Here is a 24186-nt window from a genome sequence, read left to right as displayed (position 1 = left end):
GCACCATAGGAGAAGTACCAAAGACTCATGTTTAGGGAGGGACAATGGCCTGAAGCACTTTCCGCCGAAAGGCCAAGTCTTTAATGGACATTAAATTAAGTTTGTAATGCTTGGTGAAGGTATGAACCGAGGACCATGTAGCTGCTCTACATATCTGCTCGAGGGAAGCGCTAGCCTTCTCTGTCCAGGAGACAGACATGGCTCTAGTAGAGTGTGCTTTCAGCTTCTCTGGTGGTGAGAGATCTTGGATCTGATATGATTCTATAATTGCTTTCTTGATCCAAGTGGCGATGGTAACCTTTGAGACCTTCTTCCCTCTGTTCTGACCAAATGGCTGAATAAAGAGGTTCTGATCCTTCCTCGAGGCCTCTGTTTTTTGGAGGTAGTGAAGAACAACCCTCCTTACGTCCAAAGTATGGTATTCTTCTTCCCTTTTATTTTTTGGGTCTTGACAGAAGGAAGGAAGAATTATCTCTTGAGACCTATGAAAGTCTGAGACTACCTTTGGCAAGAAAGATGTGTCCAGTTGTAGAATAATCCTATCATCCAGGATTCTCAGATATGGGTCATTCAATGAGAAGGCTTGGATTTCTCCCACTCTCCTGGCAGTGGTAATCGCTACTAGAAATATTGTTTTCCAGGCTAATTTATCCAGCTCTATTGAGGCCAAAGGTTCAAACGGTGGTAGTGTCAGACCTTTAAGGACGATATTAAGATCCCAGGAGGGAACGTGGTTAATTATTCTGGGGCGCAGGCGATTAGCTGCTGTCATGAACCTTTTTACCCATCGGGGTTCGGCTAGGCTCTTGTCGAAATAAATACTCAGTGCTGCGATCTGAACCTTGAGGATGCTAGGTCTAAGGTCCTTCTCCAGCCCTTCTTGTAGAAAATCCAAGATCTGGGTCATGTCAGGATGCCGAAGATCTGGTATATTTGGTTTATACCATGTTAGGAAGGTCTTCCATATCTTGCTGTATATGGAGTTTGTGATTTGTTTCCTACTTTTTTGTAGGGTGTGAATTACTCTTTCTGAGAGTCCTTTGGCCTTCAGGATTGTGAACTCAGAAGCCAGGCCGCTAGATGGAGGTTCTCTGGATCTGGATGGAGTATTGGACCCTGATGGACAGGGGTTCTTGATTGCTGGCAGAATGAGGGGTCCCTCTATGCTTAAATTGTTTAGTGCACAGAACCAGCTCCTTTTGGGCCAAAGCGGGGCTGTCAAAATTATCTTGACCTCCTCGGTCCTTACTTTCTGTAAGGTCTTGGCTAGCAATGGAATTGGGGGAAAAGCGTAAGCCAGATGGAAACGCCACGGGTGAGAGAATGCATCTATCCCCAGGCATACGTCGTCTGGATGTAGGGAGAAGTATTTTTGGTGTTCTTGCGTCTTGCAAAGAGGTCCACCTCCGGACGACCCCATTGTCTGGTCAGCATGTGAAAAATGTCTGAGTCCAGCTCCCATCCCCCCGGATGGATATTCCTTCTGCTCAGAAAATCGGCCTGGATGTTGTCTGAGCCTTTTATGTGCAGACCTGATAAGGAACGAAGATGTCCTTCTGCCCAGAAGAATATTCTTGCCGAGATACTTTTTAGATTCTCGTACCTTGTACTCCCTTGATGGGACAGGTGAGCTACGGTAGTCATGTTGTCTGAATAGACTTTTACGTGTTTGCCCGTAATGATTGGAGCCGACATTTTGAGTGCCTCCTCCACCGCCTTTAACTCGTGGAAGTTGGAGGATCTCCTGCTGGTCTCTTCTGCCAGACCCCTTGGAAGGGGGTTTGAGCCACGACGGCTCCCCATCCTGTCTTGCTGGTGTGACGCCCAGCTGCACTTGGTATCACAGATCCTGGAAGAGTGCATTGATTGATTCCTCCACAAGAGGCCCCCATAAACATTCACACATCTGCACCTTCCACCTCAGACCACCAGAGGGAGCCCGTTACGGATATAAATAGGGAAGGTGGAGCCAGGCAGTTCAGTCTGGAGTGCACAGAGAGTGATTCAGCAGTTCCTCTGGAGAGTTCAGCAAGTACAGGTCTGAATACAGAGTCGAGCTCAGGTCAGATGTAGATCAGAATAGTGAGCTTTAGGTGTGCCGGCGCCATAAGATCGGTGAAGCGCGGCAAGCTGCCATTAATGTGTATAGCCTAGTGAGGGCCCGAGTTGGCCAAAGGTGAGTGGAGAGTTAGTACATAGGGGGCAGAGGAGCTTAACTAGCTCCCCCGAAGCTGTTACCGGACACCGGGTCCGAGCTTACCGGGATCTCTACGACCCAGTTAGGCATAACCGGAATCCCTGGAGAACTACAGGTCCCAGGATCGCAAAAGTGCTGATTCGTAACAGAGCCAGGAGACACATAGGCCCCGTAAGCCGGGAGCGTGCACTCCAAGAGAAGGCCCAACCACTACGTCAGCCAGCGCAGGACAGAGACAAAGTTAGGCCTAGCTCCAGACAGGTCAGAAACTTAGTACGCAGAGGCAAGAGACAGGAGGCCCTACACATGCTCATTGGGGAGGATCCTGATATTCACCCTTCACCCTACAGTGCTCCGGGATGTGCCTGAATTTCCATCAGTAAAAGGTACTGAAGTGACTATCGTGTCTGTCCCTGTTCTTGCTCTGACCCGGCTGGGTCTCGCCTGTCCCGCTTCTCCTTTCTGTACGCTGCCCTGAGGCCTAGCTCCACCTGTGGGGAGCTATACCATCAAGCTGCCTTATCACCGGCCTCAGTGGACTGCGCAGCACTGGTGATTCTCACCAGAAACCACAGGTGGCATCATGAACTCTTATAAAATTAATAAATATCCACCCTTTCAAAGAGTGACCCCAGGGTATGGGCCCGGGAGCCGACCACCGCGACATCCCCAAGGCAAAGTTGAAGTGAACTGCATATTTGACTGTGGTGAAGATTGCCGCCTTTGTTGGGTCGCCGAGCGAGAAGAAGGGCGTAACCGCGGGAAACTGAGGGGCGTACCTGCAAAAGAGCGCTAAGCCCCGGACACGCCCCACGCCTCGACGTCAAACCAAGAAGCGCCAGGTCCTGTAAGGAGCGTCTCTGAACGCTCTGACGTAGGACGCAAGCAACGCAAGGTCCAGAAGACGACCGTCACCTGCGGAGCTGCGGCCTACCGGAAGAAAAACTAGAAGGTAGACCACGGTTAGCTAGGGGGGCGCCAGAATGTCTGACGAACAGCACAACGCCGGAATACCGGTCAACGGCCCTGATGTTCAACCCGCGCCCGATGCTGAGCAGGCCGAGGCGGCCGCTTCACCAGCAGCGCCTGTAAGTCCTGTCATTCCCATAACTCTACTGTACATTCCTGGAGCAAAGTGGCTCCCCCAGTACAACGGCAAACCAGATACCCTGTCTGGATTCAAATGGAAGATATGCGGCATTTTGAACATGTACTCTATGACAGGCAAGCAGAGGGCCGCTGTTGTATTAGGACAACTGACTGGTGCTGCGGAACGGGAAGTGGAAACATGGTCGGCCGCAGACCAGGAGTCAGTGTCCACAATCTTTAAAAAGCTACAGACTGTTTTTGAGGATCTTACTGAGGCTGACCTCCGGATGAGGTTCTACAATTGTTCCCAACAGTCGGAGGACAATGTTCGGGACTACGCCTGGCGTTTACAAGGGGCCCTGCGGGCCCTGAAACAGGTTAGTCCGACCAGCATCGAAAATGAAAACAAAATGCTAAAGGACCAGTTTGGCCGGGGACTGTGGTCTCCAGAGGAGACTGTGCGTTGGTGGTCCCTGGATCATCCAGATGCCACCTTTGACAATCTCAAGGGCATGGCTATAAAAGGACTGCAGCCCCTGGAGACAAATGCCATCCAATGTTACCAGGGTGGGGCTACCCCAGTGCCTGCTACACCCACCTTTTCCCCAGTGGCTGCTGAAGCTAAGGTTCCAGCAACGTCCCCTAGAGAGCTGGACAGTCTGCGCTCTGAGGTGCGCCAGCTGAGCAAAACCCTGACCACTGTGCTGAGTGCTCTGCAGCTGCGGACGGAGCCCGAGGAAGGAGGGAAAATCCTGTTAGCCGATAGCCCTGAGGATGTCCCCTGGATGCGAAGGAGGTGACCAACACCACCCTCTACGAGGACCAGTGACCAGCGCTGTTCACAAAAGGACCCTACCTGCTACCGCAAGACCGGACACACCGCCCAGAATTGTCCTTTAAATGAGAAAACCCTGGGTCCGAGGGCCGACACCCAGGAGTAAATTCCCCAGGCCCAGCAGACTGGTACAACAGGTTTGTCGGACACAGGATCTCAGGTAACCATCATGCCTGATGTCCTCTACAAGAGGTTCTGGTCCATGGACGATCTACGTCCGCCAGCTCCAAATCTTTCTGTTTATGCCTCAAATGGACTCCCCCTTAACCTAATCGGGGTTAAGAATGTGACTGTAAAGGTGGGGAGAGTGGAGCTGAAGGACCAGGGGCTAATTGTAGTTGGAGACTAATCCTGATGACACCAATCCGTATATGGTACTTGGCACTAACAATGTTGGTAACTGTTTGGGAGAAGTTGTGTTCTTGCTCCAACAGATAGCTGACACTGCCAGACCAAGACAGAGGAGGGCGCTGCAGAAGGAGATCCGATCCTGATGTAACAACAGCAAGTAAGGTTCACAGACGGTGAAATCGGTAATGTGTGGGTGACGGATCCCATACCCATTGTCATCCCCCCAATGAATGAAATGCTTATCTGGTGTAGAGCTGCTATAGGTCTTAGAGGACAGAGCTATCAGGCAGTAGTAGAACCCCTTTGCTCCGAGCACAGACCCACGCTCTTAACCGCCAGGGGAGTGGTAGATGTACGCAATGGGAGGGTGCCCCTGGGTAGCTCCCCTAGTTCTAGTTAGGAAAAAGGACGGGAGCATGAGAATGTGTGTAGATTACCGACAAGTAAATCTCATTACACATAAAGATGCATACCCTTTACCACGCATAGAGGAGTCTCTAGCTGCCTTAAAGTCTGCAAATTAGTTTTCCACCCTTGACCTCACTAGTTGGTACTGGCAATTAGCTGTGGCTGAGGAGGATCGGGAGAAGATGGCCTTTACAACCCCGATGGGACTCTGCGAGTTCAACAGTATGCCGTTTGGACTCTTAATTCCCCCGGAACGTTCCAGAGATTGATGGAGTGCTGCCTGGGGCACCGCAACTTTGAGACTGTGTTACTATACCTGGATGACGTGATAGTGTACTCCAGAACACACGAAGACTACTTGAAACACCTGGCAGAGGTATTTGAGTCGCTGTCCTGGTACGGGATGAAGTTGAAGCCCTCAAAGTGCCACCTGCTCAAGAGAAAGGTACAGTACCTGGGGCACATCGTTAGTCCGGAAGAGGTAGCACCAGACCCGGAGAAGGTCACTGCCATCCAGAAGTGGCCGGAGCCGAAGAATCTCAAAGAGGTGCGTCAGTTCTTGAGACTAGTAGGATACTACCGGAGGTTTGTAAAAGACTACATCAAGAAACAGCTCCTCTGCAAGACCTCCTGGTATGGCAGTCCCCCAAAGGCAGAAATCCCCCATTCCACTGGGGTAAGGAGCAAGCAGAGTCATTTCAGGAAATTGAGGAGATACTGACAGGCGATGAGATCCTAGCCTACCCTGACTACAGCCAACTGTTCCTGCTGTATACAGATGCCAGCAACGAAGGACTGGGAGCTGTCTTAAGTCAGAAGCAGATTTGCCAAGAGAAAGTGATCGCATACACAAGCAGGAAGCTCCGCCCGACCGAGAGGAACCCAGAGAACTAGCAGCTTTAAGGTGGAGTTCCTGACCCCGGTCTGGACCATCACTGAAAGGTTCAAGCACTATATAGCCTCCAGTAAGTTCACTGCCTTCACTGATAACAACCCCTTGACCCATCTTGAAACAGCTAAGCTAGGAGCACTGGAACAACGATGGATGGCTCGGATGTCAAATTATAAATTTACAATTAAATACCGGGCGGGCCGCAAGAACGCCAACGCCGATGCCCTGTCCAGGATGCCTCGCCAGTCAGACACAGAAGAAGAAGTGGATGACCTGGAAGAGATTGAGCTACCTGCCTTTCACCGGAATGGGATGATCCACGAGCAACGAGCTTCTAGAAGGCAGCGTGGAAAGACGTTAAACCCTCTGCCTCACCACAGCTGGAAAGAGACCCAGGACAGTGACACGGTTGTCAGACACATCAAGGAACTGATAACCCAAGAAGGTTCTTCACTGGAAAAAGACACATCTCTGCAAGCAAAGCAGCTGTGGAACGAGAGAAGCCGGCTGTTTATCTACCGTGAGAAGCTGTGCCGGAGGTACGTCAATCCAAAAACCCATGAGATGGTATGGCAGATAATGGTCCCCAAGACAGACATCCAAATAGTGTTGGAGGCCTACCACGATCACGCAGGGCACTTTGGCTGGAAAAAGTTAGAGACCCTGCTGAAGTGTCGATTCTACTGGGTAGGAATGCGCAGCTCAATTGAGAGGTGGTGCCGGGACTGTGCACCCTGTGGCCTTAGAAGAAAAGACTACAGCAGCCAGAAGGCACCCCTGCAACCCATCAAGACGACTCGACCCCTGGAGATCGTGGCCCTGGACCATGTCAAGCTGTCCCCCTGCAGGTCAGGGTACTTTTATGCTCTGACCATGGTGGATCACTACTCGCGTTTCCTGGTGGTCGCCCCCGTCAAAGACCTGACGGCAGAGACAGCAGCAAAGACGTTCCAAGCGTATTTCTGCAGACCCCATGGTTATCCTAAGCAGGTGCTGACAGACCAAGGCCCGGCCTTTGAGGCTGAGTTGTTCAAGGAGTTCTGCCATCTCTACGGGTAAGAAAGCCTTATGGGGCCTATGTGTCTCCTGGCTCTGTTACGTATCAGTACTTCAGCGATCCTGGGACCTGTAGTTCTCCAGGGATTCTGGTTATGCCTTACTGGGTCATAGAGATCCCGGTAAGCTTGGACCCGGTGTCCGGTAACTTCTTCGGGGTGAGCTAGTTAAGCTCCTCTGCCCCCTTGGTACTAACTCTCCCCTCGCCTTCGGCCAACTCGGGCCCTCACTAGGCTATACACACTAACGGCAGCTTGCCGCGCTTCACCCATCTTATGACGCCGGCACACCTAAAGCTCACTATTCTGAGCTACAACTGACCTGAGCTCGACTCTGTATTCAGACCTGTACTTGCTGAACTCTCCAGAGGAACTGCTGAATCACTCTCTGTGCACTCCAGACTGAACTGCCTGGCTCCACCTTCCCTATTTATATCCCTAACAGGCTCCCTCTGGTGGTCTGAGGTGAAAGGTGGAGATGTGTGAATGTTTATGGGGGCCTCTTGTGGAGGAATCCATCAATGCACTCTTCCAGGATCTGTGATACCAAGTGCAGCTGGGCGTCACATTCCATCCCCTGGGCTGGTCACTGGCGTCTACCGTGACTGTTATCAGAGGGAACTGAGATCATGGAACCCCTGTTCCTAGGTTTTTTGGGCTGAGCCACCATGATAGGGATGTCTTCACATAATGAGGGATCATGATCATCCTGTTTAGGGAGTCTGGGGATCCGTCCCACTGTGCAAGAATATGGGTTTGCAACACCCTGGTGTGAGCCTGAGCCCAGGCTACGGATTGGATGTAGGCTGTCATGGAGCTGAGGGTTGACATGGCAGACCTTAGGGACACTCTGTTCAGGGCCTTCAGATTCGATATCTTGGATCTCAAAAGTATCTGTTTGTCTTTCGTTAGGAAGGAGGTTTGTCTGGCGGAGTCTAGTAGAACACCCAGAAATGTTTTTTCTGTGGCAGGGACCAGGTCTGACTTTTGATGATTTATCAACCACCCTAGGGTGGTCAGGATTAGGATTCTTCTCTGCAGATCTTCCTGGAGTGATTCCACCAAGGGATATACTAGTAAGAAGTCGTCAAGGTAGGGAATGATGCAGATTTTTTCTTTTCTGATTGAAGCCACTACCTCTGACATAATTTTGGTGAATATTCTTGGTGCTGAGGATATCCCGAACGGCAATACATTGAATTGAAAATGCAGCGTTTGATCCTCTTGAACCACCGCAAACCGTGATAGCATGCGTCCTGTAAGTCGATGGTTGCCATCACATATCCTTGTCCTATTAAGGGAACTGCTGATCTGATGGACTCCATTTTGAATCTTCGGTAGATGATGTATTGGTTTAAGGGTTTCAGATTTATTATTATTCTGTAGGTGCCGTTTGGTTTCTTTATCATAAACAGGCGTGAATAGTGGCCTGTGTGTCTTTCTGTTTTTGGGACTGGTGAAATAACCCCCAAGGATAGTATGTCTTTTAGGCCTGACATCATTGCGGTTCTTAATCTCGGGGAGGTTAGACGAGTTATCCTTACTTTTCTTGGAGGATATGAGGAGAATTCGATCTTTACCCCTTCTTGAATTACCTTCAAGACCCATTGATTGGAGCAGATCTTTTGCCACTGGGGAAGGTATTTCATGATTTGTCCCCCCACTGCTCTGGCGTCACCGCTTCTGTTGTCGCTGTCCTTTTGGGAAAAAAATATTCCTATCTTTCCCCCCTTTGGGGTAGCTTCACCGACCAGACTTGCCGTTCCCCCTGTACTGGGGATTCTGTTCCCGAGGGGGGCGAAAGGGGGTCTTCTTGTAGTGTCTGGGTTCAGGCAGGGATTTCTTTTTATCAGTCGCCTTCTCCAGGAGAGGGTCAAGGGCCTGGCCAAACATATATTCTCCCCTGAAGGGAATGGAACAAAGTTTTGTTTTAGAAGCCACGTCACCGCTCCACGATTTCAGCCATAGTGCTCGCCTTGTGGAGTTCGATAGGACTGCTGCCCTGTCGTTACCCTCACAGATTCCGCTGAAGCATCCGCCAGGAAGTCAGTGGCTTTCTGCAGTAAAGGTAGGGAAGCTTGTATCTCCTCTCTGGATGTGCTGGTTGAGCCATCTTGACATGGACCGTGCAACACACGTGGAGACTGTTTGTGTCCAGAAGGACTGCTGATGTTTCCCAGGATTTTCTGAGAAGGCTGTCCATCTTGCGGTCCAGAGGATCCTTTAGTTGCGATGAGTCTTCGAATGGCAATACTGTCTTTTTAGCGACTCTTGTCACCTGAATATCGACCTTAGGTATCTCGGTCCAACCTTTTGAGGTTTCTTCATCTACGGGAAACCTGTCTTTCAATTCCGCTGGTGTATTCAGTCGTCTTTCAGGATTTTCCCATTCGTCCAGGATTAGATCCTGAATGTTTATATGTATCGGGAACACCATCTTTTTCTTTGAGCGGAGACCACCGAACATCTCTTCCTGGACTGATCTAGAGGGCTTCTCTTCTTCCACTTCCATCGTTCTTCTTACTGCCAAGAGGAGGTCTTCCATAAATTCCATTGATATAAAAAAAGAATAAAAGGGGAGACAAGGGGTGCAGAGTCTAAGTGTAGATAAATATGTGCATTTGCCACAACAATATTTGTTTTTTGCACTCACCCTTTAGATGTCTTGTATTTTCACTCAAATGATCCGTATAGTGGATCAGCTCTTTGCAATCCTCTGGTCTGCAGCACAAATGCGGGAAGTATGTCAGCCCTGGTATAAGGCTTGCATGTTGGATATTGTAGTGGAGAGAAGATTTCCCTTTTTCAGCGCTTCCAGAGGATAAGGATCGTTACAGATGAATTCTTTTTCTCAAAATCAGATTTATTCGGACACTATATTAAGAACAAACAACGCGTTTCTGCCAGCAACGGCCTTCATCAGGTATAATATGCACTTGTAAGGACTTTAAGGAAAGACAATCTTTATAGACTGGTTACTCTTAAGATGTCGTGTTTTTTTTTTTTTTCCCTTTCCTTGACTTGGTTGAATTGATTAGGATTGACACCGCACCCCAATTAAGTTAGGAGAGTGGGTAGTTGTTCAACATTACATTCTAACACCATTCTGTGTACTAGAATGGTATATTTTTTGATATTAGAATGAACATATATACAGTTATATGAAAAAGTTTGGGCACCCCTATTAATGTTTTATAAAAATTGGTGTTTTTGCAACAGCTATTTAAGTTTGATATATGTAATAACTGTTGGACACAGTAATGTTTCTGCCTTGAAATGAGGTTTATTGTACTAACAGAAAATGTGCAATCTGCATTCAAACAAAATTTGACAGGTGCATAAGTATGGGCACCTCACCAGAAAAGTGACATTAATATTTAGTAGATCCTCCTTTTGCAAAAATAACAGCCTCTAGTCGCTTCCTGTAGCTTTTAATGATTTCCTGGATCCTGGATGAAGGTATTTTTGACCATTCCTCTTTACAAAACAATTCCAGTTCAGTTAAGTTTGATGGTCGCCAAGCATGGACAGCCCTCTTCAAATGATCCCACAGATGTTCAATGATATTCAGGTCTGGGGACAGGGATGGCCATTCCAGAACATTGTAATTGTTCCTCTGCATGAATGCCTGAGTAGATTTGGAGCGGTGTTTTGGATCATTGTCTTGCTGAAAGATCCATCCCCTGCGTAACTTCAACTTTGTCACTGATTCTTGAACATTATTGTCAAGAATCTGCTGATACTGAGTGGACAACCATGTACGACCTATTTTGCCTGTATTTTCTCTGAGTTCACTCAGGGAGATTACATTTCCTATTGTCAGGGATTTTTTTGGAACAAATTTACAACCATTTTTTAAATGAGTCCACTAAGGGCTCATTTAGATGCGGGCAGAAGTCATGTGGTTTATGCAAATTCATGATAAATAATAACAAGTCTGTCATAAGTAATGAGGGTCAAGTATTTAATCTTAAGACTTTCATGAACTGTGCTACTGACCACTGGGTTTATATCATTTTTTGCACGATATGCGGAAAACAATATGTGGGATCTACAAGCCGCAGTGTAAGAAAAAGACTGTCGGAGCACATTTATGACATTAACAATGTCACTACCCGCAGTCTTTCGGGGGCTTCCAAACATTTTTTGAATGAACACAAGGGGGATTTAAGTAGCCTGCGAGTAAGTGCTTTGGAATTTGTTTCTGCTCCACGGCGAGGTGGAGATAGGTTTAAATTACTCCAGATGACTGAAGCTCGATGGATTCTAAAACTAAATACCAGATACCCAGCAGGACTAAATCTAAGACATGAATTGATGTATCTATATTAAAAAAGTTGGAACAAATTGAGGAATTTATTAAATACATTTTTTATTTTTTTTATTTTTTGTGATCAATCTAGGGGACTCTATAATCAATAGTATACAAAACAAAGCATGCTAATTACGTTTTGTAATAATTTCCAGCCATTCTCATATGGTTTTAAAATAGAGATATTATTTTATTTTTTTGGGGGAAAAGTATGCCCTTGAAATCAAATGTTAGAACAATAATTTTTAGAAAATAGGTAATGATATCATTAGAAGCTCTTATTGTTACATATATATTTAAATAGTGCATCAATTGTTTATTCAATGAATTCATATATATAAAAAACTTGGGTAAAAAGTGATCAAATAATTAGTGCATTACTAAGTGACAGTTCACATTGTAATATGTTTGTAGAGGATGGATGTAGTATAGGGTTATACTAGTGTTTAGATCACTGCTAGCCTTGAATTAGTGAGCTAATATCACAGCTGATTTTGGTGGGTGTTACCCTTGGCAGCTTCCCTTGACTGTTTTCCTTGAAAAGTGCAACATTTATTCAGTACTTTATGCTATGACTAAGGGTCAAATATGATCCGAAACGCGTAAGCTTACACATGCTTTTATCTCTGTTGGAATTGTATTTTTTAACGATGGATTAAATAAAGGCTTTTTCTAATTTTTCTACATCGTGTGCTGGAAAACTATTTTTTACTTTCACTGAGGATTTTTCTCCCAGATGGGGATGGACTAATTCCGAGCACCGAGATCATGGAAAGGAGGACTGGCAGGCTGGGCCAGGTGAGCTGAAGATCTTTTTCTTACTTGCTGAATAACACAGACACTACTCAATACAGCAGGGTTGAGAGGTATTTTGTGGGACAAAATTACAGCATTTTTGAAAGACACCATTCACTTTACTGTGCAAGATATAGAAAACAAGGGCAATGAATTCTAAATAAAGTGAAATGGTGCAGAAGAAAAAAACAAACATTTTACTGCTTTCAAAAAATTCTAAACTTTGCAAACAAATTGTTTGGCTTGTGTTTCAATTTTCTAAGACCCGTTTTTAACCCCTTAATAACATCTGACGTACTAATACGTGTCTGTGCCCTGGGACTTAAGAGCCAGACCCGTATTAGTACGTCATGGCGATCGCGCGCGCACACAGGCTGTGCGGGCGCGATCGCCGCCGGGTGTCAGCTGATTGTCACAGCTGACACCCGGTACTATGTGCAAGGAGCGGTCCTGCACCGCTCCCAGCACATTAACCCCCGCGATGCTGCGATCGAAGTCGATCGCGGCATTGCGGGGGCAAGGGGAGGTGATCGGCGATACTCACCTCCTCTTCCGGCTTCCAGCGCAGTCTGCAAAGGCTTCCCGGGTGTTGCTGACGCGCCCCTGGGCCTGTGTCGCGCTGCGTTGCGCACGCGGGAGCTTACCCGGAGCCGGATCTCTTGAGGGTTGTAGTCTCGTGGCGGTGACCCGGTCCGTGCCCAGGGAGTCAAACTGAGCTGCGATGTAACAGCGGTAGATGTAGGACGAATACGCCACCCGTTGAATGCAGCTATGGAGCTGCCGCTGCAAGACAGTCCGCTGAGGCCGGTGGATGGATGGTGCAGCGTAGATGGTATAACCCCCAACGGGAGGGGTATGGCCTCAGGGCAGCAGATGTGGATGATGGGGGTAGCAGGAACCACTCAGAGACGGTGCGGTGTAATTCAGGGTCTTTACTGGTAACAACGATAGACCCTCCCGGAGTACTTGCTAGTGAACGGGGCCTGGTCAGTCCTTGAGCAGATGGGATCTCCCCTGGCCAGGCGGAGTTGTAGGCCTCCCAAACTGACTGTACTCTTCTGGCTACCTTGCTAGAAGCGGATATAAGTAGCCCACGTCCCTGAGTGTACCGTGTGGTGCTCACCCGTATGGCCGGTGACTCGGGGCCTTCTAATGGCTTCCGCTCCACGATGGCGGTGCTGGTCCCACGCGTGTGACCGTGCCTTCGGGTTTCTGGGCCTGAGGACCTGAAATCCCCTGCCTATCGGCTTCTGCTGCTGGGTAAGAGTTAGTCCCCACAGCCTCGGACGCCGGGTCCGGTAAGAAAGCTTCTCAGTCAGGGCGAGCTCTGCAGCTGCCAGCCCCTGACTTGTAGTAGTATTGCTCCCACTGAGCTTCTGCAGTTTCTTCCTGTGACTGTTTCTTGTCTCTACTCTCCTTGACTGACTAACCCTGCCTCAGCCCAGGGTTTATACAGGGGAAGTTCTTCCCCTCCCAAGACTGGGCAGGAGGTGTGGCATGCACAGGATCCCTGACCAAAGGACCTCCCACCTGCTCTCAGACATAACATTACATTACTGTGGAAAACCAGACCCCTGGGGTGCCACATTCCCCCCTAGTGAAATTTAGTACTCCGGGACTAAACATATTTTAGAAAAAACATAACAAGATATAACAACAATAATAGTACAATAAGAAGAAACACATAAAGGTGGTCACGGCATGTCCGTAACCGCGTGTAGTCTTTGAAGAAAGCAAGGTGTCCATTTCACCAAAACAGGGAGACGTAACCAGGTAGGGGTCTGTCCTACCCCGAGTCCTTAACAGTCTCTAGTCCATCCTGGGTTACGCTCCAACTATGTACAAGGATTCCCGGTAAATCCACCAAGGATTCCTAAAAATAACTGGAAACACAAAATTATACACAAGCAACAATACACAGATAAACATAAATAAAACAATTTATACACTTCAAATCCTCCAGCGTGCGGGTAACTGGCCTCTAGTGGCCCTAGTGGACCTACGGAGCTGACTGTCTGGCCCTGAACTACAGGGTGTAGGAGCTGTCAAGGGTAAACTGGGCAGCTGTCTACCGGCTCTTTGTCTCACTAGGGGTACGGCAGGCTCACTATAAGCAGAGGGTTGATCCTCCTGTCCTGCTTGTGTGGAGTCTTCTGCCTCCTGGACCGGCTGTTCTTCCAGCTCTACCTGTTGCTCCGTAGGTGCTTGGGATGCTGGTTGGAGGAAGGTGAGTACGGGTACCACAACTGCACCATTGACTTGAGTCCAAGACCGAGGGAAGTCCCCGAGCACAGTACTAACCATATCTTCCCTTTCCTCTACGGGTCGATGGTCTTCTTGTTCCTCTTCAGGGTTCCTCAGTTGTTCGAGACACTTCTTCAGGTGGTCCCGGGATACAATGGCTGTGGTTTCCCCTCCGTCTTTACTGATGGTACAAACCTTCGGGTTCTCGTGGCTTGAGGGCAGTACGGTGTACGGGTCCTTCTCCCACTGGTCATCCAACTTGTGGAGCCGTCTCTTCCTCTTCAAGACCTGCTCTCCGGGTACCAGGGGAACAGCGGGAGCATACTGGTTGTAAGTTTTCTCTTGTCTTTCCCTAGCCTGACAGAGACTTCGCTCCACGCTCTCCTGTACTCTCCGGTACTGCTGCTGCCTCTCTGTGTCCCAGTCTGTTTCTGGTGAAGTGTCCTCGGGTGTCAGGACTCCCATTTCCAGGTCAACAGGTAACTTACCAGGTCTTGCCCTCATTAGGTAAGCCGGGGTACAGTTGGTGGAACCTACCGGGATGTGGTTGTATAGGTCCACCAGATCGGGCAACTTCTCAGGCCACAGACTGCGTTCTTCCAGGGGCAACGTTTTTAGAAGATCCATTACCACCTGGTTCATTTTCTCACAAAGTCCATTAGTTTGCGGATGGTAGGGTGTCGTCCTTATCTTCCGGCAGCCATACAGATTGCAGAATTCCTGGAAGACCTCCGCTTCAAAGGCAGGTCCCTGGTCCGTCAGCACTTGGTCCGGGTACCCGTGTGGACGGCAAAAGTGCTGCTGGAAGGCTCTAGCTGCTGTTTGAGCCGTTAAGTCCTTGACGGGGACGACAACCAGAAACCGGGAGTAATGATCCACGATGGTTAACGCGTAGACGTAGCCACTTCTGCTTGGGGTCAGTTTTACATGATCCAAGGCTACCAGTTCCAACGGTTGCCGGGTGACGATGGACTGCAGGGGAGTCTTCTGGCTGGCACGGTCCTTCCTTCTCAGGTTGCACGGGCCACAGTCTCTGCACCACTTCTCGATGGTTCCCCTCATGCCTACCCAGTGGAACCGCTCGCGCAGCAGGAACTCCAGCTTCTTCCACCCGAAGTGTCCAGCTCCGTCGTGGTATGCCTCCATCACCATGGCTGCGTCTCTTCGTGGCACCACTACTTGCCAGAGTAATTCATGCGTCCGGGAGTTAACCATTCTGCGGCACAACTTCCCTTTGTAAAGGAACAGTCGACTCTTCTCTGCCCATAGTTGTTTGGCTTCCTCCGGAGCGTCTGGTTCAAGGCGAGCCTCCGGCCGAGTCAGCATCTCCTTCACCAGTCGGACGGCAGGGTCGCTGTCTTGCGTTTCCGCCCAGTTGTATTGGGGTAAGGGGTTCAACGTAGCAGCCTGCTTACTCCTTACCCGGTGGGAATACTGGATAGTCCCATGACGGTGGAACGCAGGGAGTTCAACTTCTTCCAGTCCCTCCGGATCTTCTCCTCCGTCCGGCAGGTTGGGCATCCTGGACAGGGCGTCTGCGTTGGTATTGGAGCGTCCTGCCCGGTATTTGATTGTGAACTCGTAGTTGGACAGACGGGCCATCCACCTCTGCTCCAGGGCACCGAGTCTTGCCGTGTCCAGGTGTGTCAACGGGTTGTTATCCGTGTACACGGTGAACCGGGAAGAAGCGAGGTAATGCTTAAAGCGCTCGGTGACTGCCCATACTACGGCCAGGAACTCTAACTTAAATGAGCTGTAATTCTCGGGGTTCCTTTCGGTGGGTCGCAGTTTTCGGCTGGCGTAGGCGATTACTCGTTCCTTCCCCTGCTGGATCTGGGACAGTACGGCTCCTAGCCCGATGTTACTGGCGTCGGTGTAGAGAATAAAGGGCTGGCTATAATCCGGGTACGCCAGGATTTCGTCCCCCGTGAGGGCCATCTTCAGCTGGCGGAAGGACTCTTCTTCCAGCTCCTCCCATTTGAAGGGCGGCTTCTGGTTCTTGGCCTTCCAGGACTGGCCTATCAGGAGGTCCTGCATAGGTGCTGCCTTTTTGGTGAAACCGGGAATAAACCTTCGGTAGTAGCCTACCAACCCGAGGAACTGCCGCACTTCTTTTACGCTGGAGGGGCTTGGCCATTCCTTAATTGCGGTGATCTTATCAGGGTCGGGAGCCACTCCGTCAGCGCTCACCACGTGTCCCAGGTACTGCACCTTTGGTTTCAGGAGGTGACACTTGGAGGGTTTCACCTTTAGGCCGTAACTTGCCAGAGCTTCGAACACTTCCGCCAGGTGTTTCAGGTGGTCCTCATACGTCTTGGAATATACGATGACATCGTCCAGGTACAACAGGACCGTCTCGAAGTTTCTGTGGCCCAGACAACACTCCATTAGTCGTTGGAAGGTTCCCGGAGCGTTGCAGAGTCCGAACGGCATGCAGGTGAACTCGCTAAGTCCCATCGGGGTGGTGAATGCGGTCTTCTCCCGGTCCGCCTCTGCTACAGGAACCTGCCAGTACCCGCTAGTGAGATCCAAGGTGGAGAAGAAGTTAGCAGATCTTAAAGCAGCCAAAGACTCCTCTATCCTTGGTAAAGGGTACGCATCCTTGTGTGTGATACGGTTGATTTTCCGGTAATCTACACACATCCTCATAGTGTTGTCTTTCTTTTTGACTAAAACTAGTGGGGCTGCCCAGGGGCTACAGCTATCCCGCATTACCCCAGCCTCCTTCATGTCTCTAAGCATCCCCTTGGCGTGTTGGTAATGTGCAGGGGGTACGGGTCGATACCTCTCTTTTATGGGAGGATGATCTCCCGTGGGGATGCGGTGTTCTACCCCCTTGACTCGCCCGAAGTCTAACGGGTGTTTACTAAACACTCTCTCATACTCTTGAACCACCCGGTAGACTCCCTGTTTCTGGTGGGAGGGAGTGGAGTCAGTTCCCAAGTGTAGTTGCTGACACCAATCCTCCATTACTTTCTTAGAGCCGTTACCTTCCTCCGGGTGAGATGGAGGCAAGGGTTCCACAGACTGTATAGAGTTTTGGTTGATGGTATATAATTTGGCTAGCGTGGCATACCGGGGCAGGTACACTTCCCTCTCCCCGATATTGATTATGCGAACGGGCACCCTCCCATGGCGTACATTGACCACCCCCCGTGCTGTCAAAATGGTGGGCCTACTGTCTGAGTAAACTGGTTCTACCATTGCCTGGTAATCTCTACCTCTCAGACCAATAGCTGCCCGGCACCAAATCATCATTTCACTTTTTGGGGGCATGGCAATAGGAAAAGGGTCACACATTCTTACGCTACCAATCTCACCGCCGGAGAGTTCCACCTGTTGCCGTCGCATCAGTGACCGGATCTCTTTCTGGAGCACCCGCTGCTCGCCGGAGCTGGCGTTCTTGGCAACCTGCTGTAAAAGGAAAATCACCTCTGCAAGACAATTTTCAATTACATTAGTTCCTAGAGTTATTTTTGGGTGACTCTCATGTTTGTCAATATCTACAATGATCAGTCCCTGTGCTGCCAGTTCGACTCTACCGATTTTGATGGTCACCTCTTTAAATCCGATCTGTGGCACGGGCTGGCCATTGCTGGCGATGATACTCAAGTCGTCGTCAGGGTAGCGGGTAATATCCGAGTCATTCCAGTACTGCTTAAAGAACACGTACGGGATGGTGGTGACCTGTGACCCGGTGTCCAGTAGGGCACTCATGGGAATGCCATCCAGTACCACAGGCAAGACTGGACGTCCTCCCACATATCTGTCGCGCCAGTTCGATGGGCCTGGTGATCTTTTTCCTGGGGGTTGGCCCTCTACCCCAGGTTGTGCCCGTTTAAAGAACAGTACCTTGCCATATGTCCAGGTTGATTGCAGCGGCGGCAGATGGGTCGTCCGTCCTCGCTGTATCGGTCACTGGGTCTTCCTCTGGCCGGTGGGGTCCTCCTTGGTCGACGCCACGGGATGTCCTCCGGTCAGGATGCCAGCTGGATCTTCCCTGGGGTGGAAGCCTGTAAAGACTGCACAGTTCGGGTTAGCGCAGCAACGCTCTTAGCTAGCTCTTGGACCTGATGGTGTAGGTCTGGAGCCGGGTCATTGTCCAAAGCCTGCGCATCAGCTCCCACAGGCCCTGCCGACAAGGGCGCCGCCTCCTGGTGGTAAGTGATAGCAGGGCGCTTGTGGGTCACAACGCCACCCGGTGCCGGTTCTCGGAGCGCCCGGATGGCTCTGTCCTTGAACTGTGCAAAGCCCAGATGGGGATCCTGTAAGGCCATTGCCCGCAACTGGGTTCGGTGGGTATTACAATACAGTCCCTCTATAAACTGTTCGGTCAACAGCCTGTCCTCGTTTCCCACTCCATCAGGGTCGGTCTGCTTAATGGCCCTCAGGGCCTCTTGTAGGTTTAGTGCATAGTCCCTTATACTCTCATGCGCTCGCTGCTTGCACCCGTAGAATCTAAGCTTAATCTCGGCTGAGGTGCGGGTATCAAAGGTGTCCTTCAGCCGGGTTAGTATCCCTGCGACAGTCTTCCTCCCAGGTGGCCAGGATTTTACTTCCCTTTTGGCTGCCCCGGTTAGTTGGGCCACCAGGATGCTCACTTTTTGCTCTTCTGTGAGGGGGTACACCTGGAAGAGGCTATCCAGCTTTTCTCTAAAGTCATGCAGGGTATGTGACTCCCCTGAGTACTGGGGTAGCCAAGCTGCTCCCGGGATATAGGGCATGGTGAAGGGCATAACTGCAGCAGCGGTAGCGCTGGTGGGGGTTGAGGCAGTGAAGCTCTCCTCCGTATCCGACATCTTCCTCCCCCCTAGTGGACCGTGGCCTACCTTGCGATGATCCTGTTCCGTAGGCCGCGGCTCCGCAGTGGATCGTCAGGGTTGAGGACCTTCCGTCGCGCTCCTGTGACGTCGGCGTCTGCTGGGCTCCTTCCAGGACCTTACGCAACGTCCGGACGTGAGGCGGGGCTTCAGTTCTCGCGCGCTTTCGGAGTCCACGCCCCTCTTCTTCCCGCGCGGCGTACTCAAGATGGCGTCCAATGGCGGGAAAACTCCACGGATGGCGGGAAGAAGGTAGAAGATGGCGCCGGATGGCGGGAAACTTCACCGATGGCGGGAAGAAGGCTGAAGATGGCGCCGGATGGCGGGAATCTTCACCACAGGTAAGTTTGAAAAGTCTCTTTTTCAGGCACGCAGTACCCGGTGGTTGCGGGCACGAAATCCTGCCGACTACGCCAAAGTTGACGCGCCCCTGGGCCTGTGTCGCGCTGCGTTGCGCACGCGGGAGCTTACCCGGAGCCGGATCTCTTGAGGGTTGTAGTCTCGTGGCGGTGACCCGGTCCGTGCCCAGGGAGTCAAACTGAGCGGCGATGTAACAGCGGTAGATGTAGGACGACTACGCCACCCGTTGAATGCAGCTATGGAGCTGCCGCTGCAAGACAGTCCGCTGAGGCCGGTGGATGGATGGTGCAGCGTAGATGGTATAACCCCCAACGGGAGGGGTATGGCCTCAGGGCAGCAGATGTGGATGATGGGGGTAGCAGGAACCACTCAGAGACGGTGCGGTGTAATTCAGGGTCTTTACTGGTAACAACGATAGACCCTCCCGGAGTACTTGCTAGTGAACGGGGCCTGGTCAGTCCTTGAGCAGATGGGATCTCCCCTGGCCAGGCGGAGTTGTAGGCCTCCCAAACTGACTGTACTCTTCTGGCTACCTTGCTAGAAGCGGATATAAGTAGCCCACGTCCCTGAGTGTACCGTGTGGTGCTCACCCGTATGGCCGGTGACTCGGGGCCTTCTAATGGCTTCCGCTCCACGATGGCGGTGCTGGTCCCACGCGTGTGACCGTGCCTTCGGGTTTCTGGGCCTGAGGACCTGAAATCCCCTGCCGATCGGCTTCTGCTGCTGGGTAAGAGTTAGTCCCCACAGCCTCGGATGCCGGGTCCGGTAAGAAAGCTTCTCAGTCAGGGCGAGCTCTGCAGCTGCCAGCCCCTGACTTGTAGTAGTATTGCTCCCACTGAGCTTCTGCTGTTTCTTCCTGTGACTGTTTCTTGTCTCTACTCTCCTTGACTGACTAACCCTGCCTCAGCCCAGGGTTTATACAGGGGAAGTTCTTCCCCTCCCAAGACTGGGCAGGAGGTGTGGCATGCACAGGATCCCTGACCAAAGGACCTCCCACCTGCTCTCAGACATAACATTACATTACTGTGGAAAACCAGACCCCTGGGGTGCCACATTGCCATGACGACCGGATGTCGTCATGACAACATCCGGGTCACCAGAGAGCAGGAAGATTGCTTGGGCATGCGCAGTGCATCTCCAAGCAATCTTCACACTTTGCACTTCTGACAGCCTTCATGGCATAGGGATGGTGCTTCATTCCTGTGCCATGCAGGTGATCAGAAAAAAAAAAGTGAAAGTCCCAGAGTGGGACAAAGTAATAAAGTGTATAAACTGTGTGAAAGTGGAAAAAAAAAAAAAATGTGCAAAAATATTATAAAAAAATAAAAAAAATAATACACCAAAAATAAAAATATAATGTACCCATCAATAAATATTATTATAAAAAAAAAAAAAAAACAACAATAAAAGTACACATATTTGGTATCGCCGCGTCCGGAACAACCTGACCTATAAAACTGTCCCACTAGTTAACCCCTTCAGTGAACACGGTAAAAAAAAAAAAAAAAAAAAACGAAGCAAAAAACAATGCTTTATCACCATACCGCCAAACAAAAAGTGGAATAACACGCGATCAAAAAGACGCATATAAATCAAAATGATACCGCTGAAAGCGTCATCTCGTCCCGCAACAAAAAAGCTGCCATACAGCTCCATCAGCCGAAAAATATAAAAGTTATAGCTCTCAGAATAAAGCGATGCTAAAAAATATTTTTTTCTATAAAATAGCTTTTATTGTGTATAAGCGCCAAAACATAGAAAAATGATACAAATGTGGTACCGCTGTAAATGTACTGACCCGAAGAATAAAGCTACCTCATCAATTTTACCACACGCGGAACAGAATAAAAAAAAAAAAAAAACAATTCCTGAATTGTTGGTTTTTGTTTATTCTGCCTCCCAAAAATCGGAATAGAAAGCGATCAAAAAATGTCACGTGCCTGAAAATGGCATCAATAACAACGTCAAGTCATCCCACAAAAAACGAACCGTCACATGACTGTCTGCCAAAATCTGGAAAAATTATAGCTCTCAAAATATGGCGATGCAAAAACTAGATTTTACAAAAAATGCGTCTTTTAGTGTGTGACAGCTGTCAGTCATAAAAACCCCATATGATTCTGGCATTGCTGTAATCACACCGACCCGAAGAATAAAGTCGTCTAATCACTTATACCGCACAAGGAACGGCATCAAAAATAAACTCTTGGGTTAGGATTGGACTAGGGTTAGGGCTGGGTTTGGGGTTAGGGTTGTGCTGGGGCTAGGGTTGTGCTGGGGCTAGGGTTGTGCTGGGGCTAGGGTTGTGCTAGGGCTAGGGTTGTGCTAGGGCTAGGGTTGTGCTAGGGTTAGGGCTGGGGTTGGGATTTTTTTCAAAAGTAAGAAAAAAAGATGACGATATGGCGACTAGTGTTGAGAGCAAGTGCTCGCTACTTGAGTTTGCATCGGGTGCTCTGGTATGCATTGAGTATCGTGGGTATTTGAGTGACATGCTCGAGTCTCTGCCCCATATGCTTCGCGGCCAAAAAACTTTACGGGGATTGCCTGCCATGCACGAGCGATCCCCGCATGTTTTTTTTTGGGTGTCTAATAACCGTGAAACATGCGGAGCAGGGACTCGAGCATGTCACTTGAGCACACGCTGTACATGGTGCATACCTGAGTACCCGATGCAAACTCAAGTAGCGAGCACTTGCGCTCAAGAATAATGACAACTTATTCAATATGATGACCTAATGTAAACAAATTCTGTGCAGTACCTCTGGGTTCAAAATGTTCACTATACACCTTAATAAAATCCTTGAGGGGTATAGTTTCCAAAATGGGGACACTTGTGGGGGAGCTCCACTGTTTAGGCACATCACGGGCTCTCCAAACGCGACATGGTGTCCGCTAACAAATTGAATGGAAAATCGGCTCAAATTGTTAGCGGACGCCATGTTGCGTTTGGAGAGCCCCTGTGTGCCCAAACATTGGAGCTCCCCGACAAGTGACCCCATTTTGGAAACTAGACCCCCCAAGGCACCTATCTAGATGCATAGTGAGCACTTGGAACCCCCAGGTGCTTCACAAATTGATTCGTAAAAATGAAAAAGTGAAAAAAAAAACACTTTTTCATTTTTATGAATCAATTTGTGAAGCACCTGGGGTTCCAAGTGCTCACTATGAATCTAGATAGGTGCCTTGGGGGGTCTAGTTTCCAAAATGGGGTCACTTGTGGGGGAGCTCCAATGTTTGGGCACACAGGGACTCTCCAAATTCAACATGATATCCGCTAACAAATTGTCGGCTCAATTTGTTAGCGGATATCATGTTGCATTTGGAGAGTCCCTGTGTGCCCAAACATTGGAGCTCCCCCACAAGTGACCCCATTTTGGAAACTAGACCCCCCAAGGCACCTATCTAGATGCATAGTGAGCACTTGGAACTCCAGGTGTTTCACAAATTGATTCACAAAAATGAAAAAGTGTTTTTTTTTTCACTTTTTCATTTTTACGAATCAATTTGTGAAGCACCTGGGGGTTCCAAGTGCTCACTATGCATCTAGAAAGGTGCCTTGGGGGGTCTAGTTTCCAAAATGGGGTCACTTGTGGGGGAGCTCCAAAGTTTGGGCACAGAGGGGCTCTCCAAACGCAATGTGGTGTCCGCTAACAATTTGAGCCGATTTTCCATTCAATTTGTTAGCGGATACCATGTTGCATTTAGAGAGTCCCTGTGTGCCCAAACATTGGAGCTCCCCCACAAGTGACCCCATTTTGGAAACTAGACCCCCCAAGGCACCTATCTAGATGCATAGTGAGCACTTGGAACCCCTAGGTGCTTCACAAATTGATTCGTAAAAATGAAAAAGTGTTTTTTTTTTTTTCACTTTTTCATTTTTACGAATCAATTTGTGAAGCACCTGGGGGTTCCAAGTGCTCACTATGCATCTATAAAGGTGCCTTGGGGGGTCTAGTTTCCAAAATGGGGTCACTTGTGGGGGAGCTCCAAAGTTTGGGCACAGAGGGGCTCTCCAAACGCAATGTGGTGTCCGCTAACAATTTGAGCCGATTTTCCATTCAATTTGTTAGCGGATACCATGTTGCATTTAGAGAGTCCCTGTGTGCCCAAACATTGGAGCTCCCCCACAAGTGACCCCATTTTGGAAACTAGACCCCCCAAGGCACCTATCTAGATGCATAGTGAGCACTTGGAACCCCTAGGTGCTTCACAAATTGATTCGTAAAAATGAAAAAGTGTTTTTTTTTTTTTCACTTTTTCATTTTTACGAATCAATTTGTGAAGCACCTGGGGGTTCCAAGTGCTCACTATGCATCTATAAAGGTGCCTTGGGGGGTCTAGTTTCCAAAATGGGGTCACTTGTGGGGGAGCTCCAAAGTTTGGGCACACAGGGGCTCTCCAAACACAACATGGCGTCCGCTAATTATTCAAGCAAATTTTACAATCAAAAAGTCAAATGGCGCTCCTTCCCTTCCGAGCCCTGCCGTGCGCCCAAACAGTGTTTTTTCCCCAAATATTGGGTATCTGCGTGCCCAGGGGAAATTGCACAACAAATTTTGGGGTCCATTTTTTCTTGTTACCCCTGTGAAAATAAAAAAAATTGGGTCTAAAGTAACATTTTTGTGAAAAAAGTTAAATGTTCATTTTTTTCTTCCACATTCAAAAAATTCCTGTGAAGCACCTGAAGAGTTAATAAAGTTCTTGAATGTGGTTTTGAGCACCTTGAGGGGTGCAGTTTTTAGAATGGTGTCACTTTTGGGTATTTTCTGTCAAAAAGACCTCTCCAAGTCACTTCAAATATGATGTGGTCCCTAAAAAAATGGTTTTG

The 24186-nt window shown here is 49.2% G+C and overlaps 1 pseudogene; it reads right to left on the bottom strand.

The window, feature by feature from the left end:
* LOC141201656 (cingulin-like) overlaps positions 1-24186 on the bottom strand; it is a 150815-nt pseudogene that overhangs the window by 8169 nt on the left and 118460 nt on the right.

Source organism: Phyllobates terribilis, unplaced genomic scaffold, assembly GCF_046119375.1.
Source record: "Phyllobates terribilis strain yellow unplaced genomic scaffold, ASM4611937v1 Scaffold_122__1_contigs__length_5177241, whole genome shotgun sequence".
In the NCBI taxonomy this organism is placed as follows: domain Eukaryota; kingdom Metazoa; phylum Chordata; class Amphibia; order Anura; family Dendrobatidae; genus Phyllobates; species Phyllobates terribilis.
Note: the sequence above shows the minus strand (reverse complement) of the source record. Positions and strands in the feature narration are given on the sequence as shown.